This window comes from Schistocerca cancellata, chromosome 6, assembly GCF_023864275.1.
Source record: "Schistocerca cancellata isolate TAMUIC-IGC-003103 chromosome 6, iqSchCanc2.1, whole genome shotgun sequence".
Classification (NCBI taxonomy): Eukaryota; Metazoa; Arthropoda; class Insecta; order Orthoptera; family Acrididae; genus Schistocerca; species Schistocerca cancellata.
Window position 1 is genome coordinate 520,989,188 of NC_064631.1, and position 10,004 is coordinate 520,999,191.

Sequence of the window (10,004 nt, forward strand, 5' to 3'; positions counted from 1 at the left end):
TCCTGCCTTCCAACTCTGACGCTCCTGTTCCCCTCCCCTCTTGAATTTGGCTCCCTCGCTCTCCCCTCCCCCTCTGATGTTTCCTCCCTTCTACCCCTTTCTCCTTCTCACTTCTCTTTTTCCAGTCCTTGCGCTCCCTCGTGGGCTGCTCCCTCCCCATCCTCCCTGACCGCTGCCCCTTGGTGTGTTACCGACTGCCCCGTTCCTCTGCTGAACATCTTTCTATCTTTCCTCTCTCCACCCTCTCTGACCTACCCTCCCCTGGCACGTCCTTCCAATTTTAATCCATTTACTTTGTAGTGTTTTGGTGCTCACCGTGTATGTAACGTAAGTGCAGTGTGTGTTAAGTGTCGTCGATCCGTTTGGCTCCCATTACTGTGAACGCCGTTTTTAATTGTGCTCTTTGTGACGCCAGTGTTTTGTGCTACGTCTTTGTCGAGTGTCATTTTAAATATAAGTGGATTTTATGTAACGGTGTCTCGTGAAATTGCTCTTTTTTGTATATTTTAACTGTCATTGTTTCCCCTTCTTATGCGTAAGCTTCATCTTTTATCCCCATATTTTATGTATGTACAGTTCTCCTGTTTTGTTTTATGTAGTCTCTTGGCTGAAGAGCAGCGAATTGTACCGCTGCCAGCTCACTCTTGCTAACATGGGGCAGGGGTAGGAAATAACACTAAAGAGAGAAAAAAAAGCAGAACTGTCGTTGATTCTGAGGTGGTTCATGTGAAAAGGTTGCCGACTTGCTATGGCCTCACGACGGGAATCAACAGACTTTGAACGAGAAATGGAAGTTGGAGTAGTAGCATTGGACATTCTGTTTCGGAAATCGTTAGGGAAGTCAATATTCCGGGACCTACAGTGTCAACTGCAAGCTGAGAAGACCAAATTTCAGATATTAACTCTCATCACGGCCGACGGCGTTCACTTAATGACCGAGAACATGGTGGTTGCTTAGTTGTCAGTGGTAACAGACGACTGGCGCTAGTGCCTTTGCTAACAGCACGACATCGCCTGTAGTGCCTCTCATGTTGTCGTGACCATATCGGTTCGATCCTAGAGACTGGAAAAACCCTGGACTGATCACATGAGTCCCGATTTCGTTTGGTAAGAGCTGGTGGTAGAGTTTGGGTGTGGCGCAGACCCCAGGAAGCCATGGACCCAAGTTGTCAACAAGGCAGTGTGCAAGCTGAGGTGGCTTCTAATGGTATGGGCTCGTTTACATGGAATGGACTGAGTCCTCTGGTCCAAGTGAACTGAACATTGACTGGGAATGGTTGTGTTCGGCTACTTAGAGACCATTTGCCGCCATTCATGGACTTCATGCTATGGATGACAGTGCGTCACGTTGCAGGGTGACAACTCTTTGCGGTAGGTTTGAAGAACATTCTGGAAAGTTCGAGCTAATAATCTGAACACACAGATCGCCCGACAGGAGTCCCTTTGAACATTTACGGGCATAATCGGAAGGTCAGTTCGTGCACAAAATCCTGCATTGCACTACTTTCGCAATTATGGACGGCTGTAGGGGCAATATGGCTCAATATTTCTGCAGAGAACTTCCAACGTCTTGTTGACTCCATGCTACGTCGCTGCACTACGCCGGGCGGAAGGAGGTCCGAGACGATATCTCGTGACTCGTATCACATCGATATAATTCGTGTCTAAATCGTCTGATTGCTCGATTAGCGTGTCACAATTAGAGTTAGTCGTGTCATACAAACATTTGGTGTCGAATGACCATGTTAGCTCATTTGTAGATAAAGGAATGGGAGGCTAAGATTCATTGAGGTAATAGTGGGAGACTGGTGCGTGTCTAGTAAAGAAATTCTACACAGAACACTTGTATCCCCCCTACTTAAATACTGTTCAAGATGCAACAAGTCAAGTCGAAATTAATTTCGAAAAAGTGCCGCCACCTATGTGTGTGTCCTCTGCAGTCATTGTGTGCAAGCCTCATTCCACTGCTCGCGCCTGTGCCCTCTTGACGCCCCTGTGATGTAGATGCGGGGAGATCTCTGTGTACTCTGTTTAAATGTGTCCACTTCTCAGTGTGGTGCTTCTACCATTCTGGCTAGTTGGAACGACTTTATTAACATATGTTCCGTTAAGTTTGATTCTTTATTTAACATTCTTAACATTCTATCCCGGCGTTACACGAAATTATTCCAGACTCTTCTTTCTTCTTCTTTTTAGGCCACTGGGGATTTATCTGGTTTGACGAATGCTTCCCTGTAGCACAGAATCGTTTGATGGTTTTCAAAATGTTGTGAAAGCAAAAATTTTAGGTTTAGCAATGATTCAGGCAACGGCGTTGCCGCAGTGGATACACCGGTTCCCGCGAGATCACCGAAGTTAAGCGCTGTCGGGCATGGTCGGCACTTGGATGGGTGACCATCCAGGCCGCCATGCGCTGTTGCCATTTTTCGGGGTGCACTCAGCCTCGTGATGCCAATTGAGGAGCTATTCGACCGAATAGTAGCGGCTTTGGTCAAGAATACCATGTTACGACCGGGAGAGCGGTATGCTGACCCCACGCCGCTCTTATCTGCATCCTCTACCGAGGATGACACGGCGGTCGGATGGTCCCGGTAGGCCACTCGTGGCCTGAAGACGAAGTGCTTTCTTAGCAATGATTCATTATTCACCTTTACAGTCGTGCATGCTCGGACAGTACCGTAATTATTACTTAGCTTCTTAATCCTGTAGATAATCTGAAGAAGCCCCACGACGGCGAAACGCGTTCTTAAGAAAAGAACAAATTGCAACCAAATTAATTCAAGTGATTATGATTTCATGGTGCAAAAAGCGCTACCCATGAGGAATCGTCTCGTAGTATCCGGTGGCTGATATAGTATGTTTGAGAACGATACAATATTTCAAAATTCCATCTTTAACAGCGGCGAGAACTTGTTTATGAGCTGATGAAAACACTGACATTCTCGAGTAATTTTCACAAGTTGTATCATATTATTAGCAGTTCCCTCTGACAGTTTCCCCAGGCGAAAAGGGGCAGTGTCTCAAAGTTCAACGTGCTGCCTGACGAAACTGAATTATGTTTTGCGCGGAATGTCTGAATCTTAAGACGAAGGCTTCGATAGTTCTTCCAGAGGTCGCATGTGACTTCCTTTCTTGTACATGCCTAACTAAATTAGTACTCTTTTTATTTGACCACTTCGCTGTAACGGCAACGTTAAACTCTGACCTTCTGGGCAGAATCGGGGAGAGTAACGCCTCTCTGAGCGATTTTTTGTTCACAGGACGATTACAGTGGATTGCATTTTACCTAGTACGTAGCCTGCCACCTCACTCGCAGCGTGTTTCCTTTCAGCGAACTGACAAACTTTCCGTTTAATAAGGTCGGCGGCAGGTAGTTGGCGAGGTGCAGGGAGTTTGCGCGAGCTTCCTCGGAGACAGGCGGATCCACTGGGAAGGCGTCGCTCATTACCCGGGGGAATATCGCCGGCGAACGCCGGGCGGCCGCCGAAACTTACCGACACGGCGACACACAGGGCGTAATGAAACGTGGCTCGCGTTACACGTCATAATACAACCTAATGAGGTTCGCTAAAGACAGTGATTAAGTTTGGCGCAGGCCAGCCGTAATGAGTGACCCGGCGCCGGGGGGAGTTTTGATTAGGTGCCCGGGAAGCGAGTGGCGTCCCGCTTTCCAGCAGTCCGTGGGGACTTGCTTCAGGACCCTGGCCGGAGTTGCAAGACCCGACAGGGGCGGTGGCGGAGGGGGAGGTGGCGTGGCGGAGGCCGCCGCACCGCGCCGTGACCGGACTGTGCGTGAAAAGCCAACAGTCACAGCCACTTCTGATGATCGTACACCCAACACTTATCTTTTTCGCAAGTGGTAGCTATTGTTGCGGTCATTAATCCGATAATTGGCTTGATGGAGTCTTTCACGCTAGTCCTTCTGGTGCAACAATTTTCTCCACTGTAGGGTCGGGAAAAATTGTGTCAGAAAATTTTAACCCTGGATAGCTGATGCCAGTAGGAACCAAAATTACTAATGTTGTGTAGGTCGACTACGCACCATTTTTCAACTATGGAAACTTGGCGCCACGCGCTCCGATTGACTTTGGGATTGCCCTGTTGCCGTTGGTCGGTTGATGGGCAACGCTGTGGTTGTCGGCCCTCAGATACAAACGGCCCTCGCCCTGTCACTGCCCCAAAGTGTGTCGAATAGGACTTGCTGTTTGTCTCCACCTCACGTCAGAGGAATTCATACGTAAGCTTTGCTTCGGAGCACACAAACGTCACCTGCGATTTAGCCATACAATAAGCATGGAGGTACAGTATTCGTTTAAAGAACAACGAGACACGGTTTTTGTTTATGGACTAGCCGACGGTAATGCGCATGAAGCTCGACGGTTGTATGAGGAACGGTTCCCAGCAAGAGGCCACCCACACCCGCAAACGTTTACAGCAATTCACTGGCGACTTGGCGAAACAGGCTCGTTAACGGGATATCATGGTAATGCTGGAAGACCTCGAACGCGATGGTATGCTGCATCTGAAGAGATGTTCTCGAACGCTTCGAAGAAGCACATGCAACAAGTACTCGAGCGGTTGGACATGACATGGGGGATCACTCATTGGCTAGTCTGGGAGGTTTTGAGGGATGACGGCCAGCGTCCATTTAGTTTCCACCCTGTCCAAGACCTAAATCCTGTGGCGGACTGTGAACACAGGTTAGGGTTTTACCGATGGTTTCTGCGACGTTTTGCACGAGATTCCGACTTCCCCGCCATTGTGTTGTTTACCGACGAGTGCACCTTTCGTCGAGATGGTCTTTACAACACTGGAAACGTTCATTAGTGGGCAACAGGAAATCCTCATGTCTCGTACGTCCCCGAACGCCAGGAACGATTTTCGCTCAACATTTCTTTTGGCCAGGTATTGTGGGTGACCATCTGATTGGGCCGGTGCGTCTACCCCCTCGACTTATCGGGGCAAATTACCTTCACTTTTTACAAGAAACTATGTCAAGCCTGCTGGAAGATGTTCCCCTGGACATATGGCTACGCATTTGATAGCAACATTCTGGGACACCCATACATAACAGTCGTGCTCCGCACAGATATTTAAATGGACTCTTTGGCGACGGGGTAATTGGCAGAGGTGCTCGTAGGACATGGCCGCCGCTATCACGAGACGGACTTCTTCCTGTGCGGATTCTTCAAGGTTGTAATTCACCCCCCGGGACGCGAACGACCTAGAAACGAAGAGTAATTAATGGACCGCATTCAACGTGCCGCCAATCACATCAGGGCAATGCCAGGAATCTTTGAAAGAGTTCAGCAAAACATCGTTAGTTACCAAGCTTGTGTAGCGTAAGAGGGTCGCCAGTTCGAGCACCTACTTTAAGTAAACAAAAAAGGTCCTGTCGACACAATTTGTAAAACACTTTCTGTACGTGAACTAGTAGCTGTTGGCGGGTTTGCTCCCGGTATGTCTTATCATGAAACTACAATAGGCGTGTTGGGACCCCGGCGGTTTCACCCCCATGCCCCCAGAGTGGAAGGCTGGCGGGCTACCACAGAGCGTGCGGGTCGCCTTGGACACATCGCCATCTCCGGCAGGCAAAACATTCGAGGTCATGCGTTGTCGAGAGCATCCGGCAACAAGGCAATCCCGCGGGCAATCGGAACGCGTGGCACCATGTTTCCGTAGTTTAAAAATTGTGCGTTGGTGACCTACATGACATTAGTAATCTTGGTTCCTACTGGCAACAGCTATTCAGGGTTAAAATTTCATGACACATATTTCTCCACTCTGTATATCCGTTGCAACCTATATCCATTTGAACTAGAGATTAGAAATGAGCTCTGTTTATTCCCTGCAAAATCGCCAACAGGACATATGACGTCATCTGCGATCTCACAGTCTCAGTACGAACAGAGACTCGACACTCGCAAGTTTCCGTCGATGCGTCTTTAACTGCTACCTTGCTGCACAAATAGCAAAACACATCTACTACTTTAAGTGTCTCGTTTCGTAATCTAATTCCCGCGGCATCACCTGATTTAAGGCCTTGTTTTGCTTTTGTTGATGTTCACGTTACATCCTCAATTCCGTTCAACTGCTCTTTTAAGTCCTTTGCTATCTCTGACAGAATTACAGTGTCATCAGGACACCTTAAAGTTTCTCTTTGTTTTCACTGGATTTTTATTCTTACTCCTAATTTTTCTTTTGCTTCCTTTACTCCTTGCTCAATATCAGGTTGAATAACATCGGGGACAGGCTACAAACTTGTCTCACTTCTTTCTCAACTGCTGCTTCTGTTTCATGCCCCTCGACCCTTATGATTACCATCTGATTTCTGTACACGACGTAAGTAGCCTTTCTCTCTCTGTATTTTACCCCTTCACCCACAAAATTTCAAAGAGAGTATTCCACTCAGCCTTGTCAAAAGCTTTCTCTAAACCTAAAAACGCCTTTCCTCTCGCGTGTTCCTACTTTTTCTATTCTATAACGAATTCGTGTTAGTGTCTCGCAAACATGACTTATTCGACTGATAGTTCGATAATATTCACACGCGTCAGCATCTTCTTTCTTTCGAATTGGAATTACACACAGCAAAAATAGTTTTGTTTCATACCGCTTCCCAGAAGCAGCCGTTTTTCCCTCGTTCTGTTTGGAAGTGGAACAGGAAGAGAAGATGCTAGTTGTGGTACGAGGTACCCTCCGCCACGCAGCGTATGGTGGATTGCGGAGTATGTATGTATATGTAGATGTAGATAGAAGTTGACTGTTCAGATAAGTCACTAAACCAGCCAAAAGATGTAAACAACCACGCATGAGCAGCGCCTATTAGGCGGAGTGGGTCCGACAGCCGATCAGTTCCACTCATTCCACCATAAGGGAGGTACACGGCTCGTGTTGTCTGTAGTTCAACCATGCCTAGACGATAAGTACTGCGGTTCGATCGCGTCGGCATTGTTATTTTGTGCCAGGAAGAGCTCTCAACAAGGGAAGCGTCCAGGCGTCTCCGAGTGAACCAAAGGACATGAAGGAGATACAGAGACACAGAACTGTCGATGACATGCCCAAGGGCTACTATTGTAGTGAATGACCGCTACCTACGGATTATGGCTCGGAGGAACCCTGACAGCAATGCCACCTTGTTAAATAATGCTTTTCGTGCAGCCACAGGACGTCATGTTATGACTCAAGCTGTGCGCAATGGGTTACATGAAGCGAAATTCACTCCCGACGTCCATGGGGAGTTCCATCTTTGTTTGCAAACACGACAATATGCAGCCCGGTACAGATGGGCCCAACACATAATGAATGTACCGCTCAGGATTGGCATCACGCTTTCTTCACCGACGAGTGTCGCATATGCCTTCAACCAGACAATCGTCGCAGACGTGTTTGGAGGCAACCCGGTCAGGCTGAACGCCTTCTACACGCTGTCCAGCTATTGCACGAAGATGGAAGTTCCCTGGTGTTTTGGGGTGGCATTATGTTGCGCCGACGTTCACCGCTGGTGGTCATGGAAGACGTCATGTTGGCTGTACGATATGTGAATGCCATCCTCCGAACGATGGTGCAACCATATCGGCAGCATATTCGCGACTCATTCGTCTTCTTGGGCAACAGTTCGCGCCCCCATCGTGCACATCTTCCGAATGACTTCCTTCAAGATAACGACATCGCTCGACTAGAGAGGCCAACATGTTCTCCAGACATGAATCCTATCGGAAATGCTTGGGATAGATTGAAAAGGGCTGTTTATGGACGACGTGACCCACCCACCCCTGAGGGATCTACGCCGAATAGCCATTGACGAGTGGGACAATCTGAACCAACAGTGCCTTGATGAACTTGTGGATAGTATGCCACGACGAATACAGGCATGCATCAATGCAAGAGGACGTGCTACTCGGTATTAGAGGTACCGGTGTGTACAGAAAACTGGACCACCACCTCTGAAGGTCTCGCTGTATGGTGGTACAACATGCAATGTGTGGTTTTCATGAGCAATAAAAAGGGCCGAAATGATGTTAATGTTGATCTCCATTCCAATTGTCTGTACAGGTTCCGGAACTCTCAGAACCGTGGTGATCCAAAACTTTTTTTAGTGTATGTATTATATTATTTTTGAAGTTGGAGAGCATTTCTCCTGCCTCATACATCTTGCTCACCGGATGGAAGAGTTTTGTCATAGCTGGCTCTCCCAGGGCTATCAGTAGTTTTAAGGGAATATCGTCTACTCTTGGGGACTTGTTTCGACTTAGGTCTTACAGCGTTCTTTCAGATTCTTCACACAGTACCTTATTTCCCATCTCATCTTCCTCTACGTTGTCTTCTATTTCTGTATTATTGCCCTCAAGTACATCTCCCTGGTATGGACCCTCTATGTACTCCTTATACATTTCAGCTTTCCCTTCTTCGGCTTAGGACTGGTTTTCCATCTGAGCTGTCTTTTCTCCAAAGAACTCTTTAATTTACCTGTAGGCGGTATTTATCTTTCCTCTTGCGATATATGCTTCTAGGTCTTTACATTTATCCTCTAGACACCCTTGTTTAGCCATTTTCAATTTCTTCAGTCTCATTTTTTAGACGTTTGTGTTCCTTTCGCTTACTTCATTTACCGCATTTTTATATTTACCCTTTCATAAACTAAATTCAATATCTCTTGTGTCAGCCAAGCATTTATCCTAGCCCTCGGTTTTTTACCTACTTGTTCCTCTGCTGCATGCACTATTACATCTCCAAAAGGTACCCATTCTTCTTCAACTGTATTCCTTTCCCCGATTCTTGTTAATCGTTCCCTAATTCTCTCTCTGAAACCATCGACAACCTCTGTTTTTTTCAGTTTATCGGTGTCTCATCTCCTTTATGTCCTAACTTCAGTTTTAATCTACAGTTCATTGCCAAATATATACAGGGTAAATCATGTAAAACGTGCACCGCAAATATAGCGGAAATAGGAAGTGCCATTGATGTGTGGTTTTTACAGAATGGACTGCTTAGTCAGGGGCTCGTATTGTTACCAAGTATACAGACTGTAACAATACACTACTGGCCATTAAAATTCCTACAACACGAAGATGAAGTGATACAGACTCGAAATGTAACCGACATCAAGAAGGTGCTGTGATATGCAAATGATTAGCTTTTCAGAGCATTCACACAAGGTTGGCGCCGGTGACGACACCGACAACGTGCTGACATGAGGAAAGTTTCCAACCGATTACTCATACACAAACAGCAGTTCACCGGCTTTGCCTGGTGAAACGTTGTTGTGATGCCTCGTGTAAGGAGGAGAAATGCGTACCATCACGTTTCCGTCTTTGATAAAGGTCGGATTGTAGCCTATCGCGATTGCGGTTTATCGTATCGCGACTTTGCTGTTCGCGTTGGTCGAGATGCAATGACTGTTAGCAGAATATGGAATCTGTGGGTTCAGGACAGTAATACGGAACGCCGTCGAGATGACAGGCATCTTATCCGCATGGCTGTAACGGATCGTGCAACCATGTCTCGATCCCTGAGTCAACAGATGTAGACGTTTGCAAGACAACAACCATCTGCACGAACAATTCAACGACGTTTGCAGCAGCATGGACTATCAGCTCGGATACCATGGTTGCGGTCACCCTTGACGCTGAATCACAGACAGGAACGCCTGCGATGATTTACTCAACGACGAACCTGGGTGCACGAATGGCAAAACGTCATTTTTTCGGATGAATCCAGGTTCTGTTTACAGCATCATGATGGTCGCATCGGTGTTAGGCGTCATCGCGGGAACGCACATTGGAAGTGTGTATTCGTCATCGCCATACTGGCGTATCACCCGTCGTGATGGTATGGGATGCCATTGGTTACATGTCTCGGTCACCTCTTGTTCGCATTGACGGCACTTTGAGCAGTGGACCTTACATTTCAGATGTGCTAAGACGCGTGGCTCTACCCTTCATTCGATCCCTGCGAAACCCTACATTTCCCGTACGGGCCTTTCTGGATACAGAAAATGTTCGACT

General features: G+C 47.2%; 1 pseudogene; it reads left to right on the plus strand.

Moving 5' to 3' along the window:
• The first annotated feature begins 2,304 nt into the window (after nt 1–2,304).
• On the plus strand, nt 2,305–2,422 carry LOC126089807 (5S ribosomal RNA; annotated as a pseudogene).
• The last annotated feature ends 7,582 nt before the right edge of the window (nt 2,423–10,004 follow it).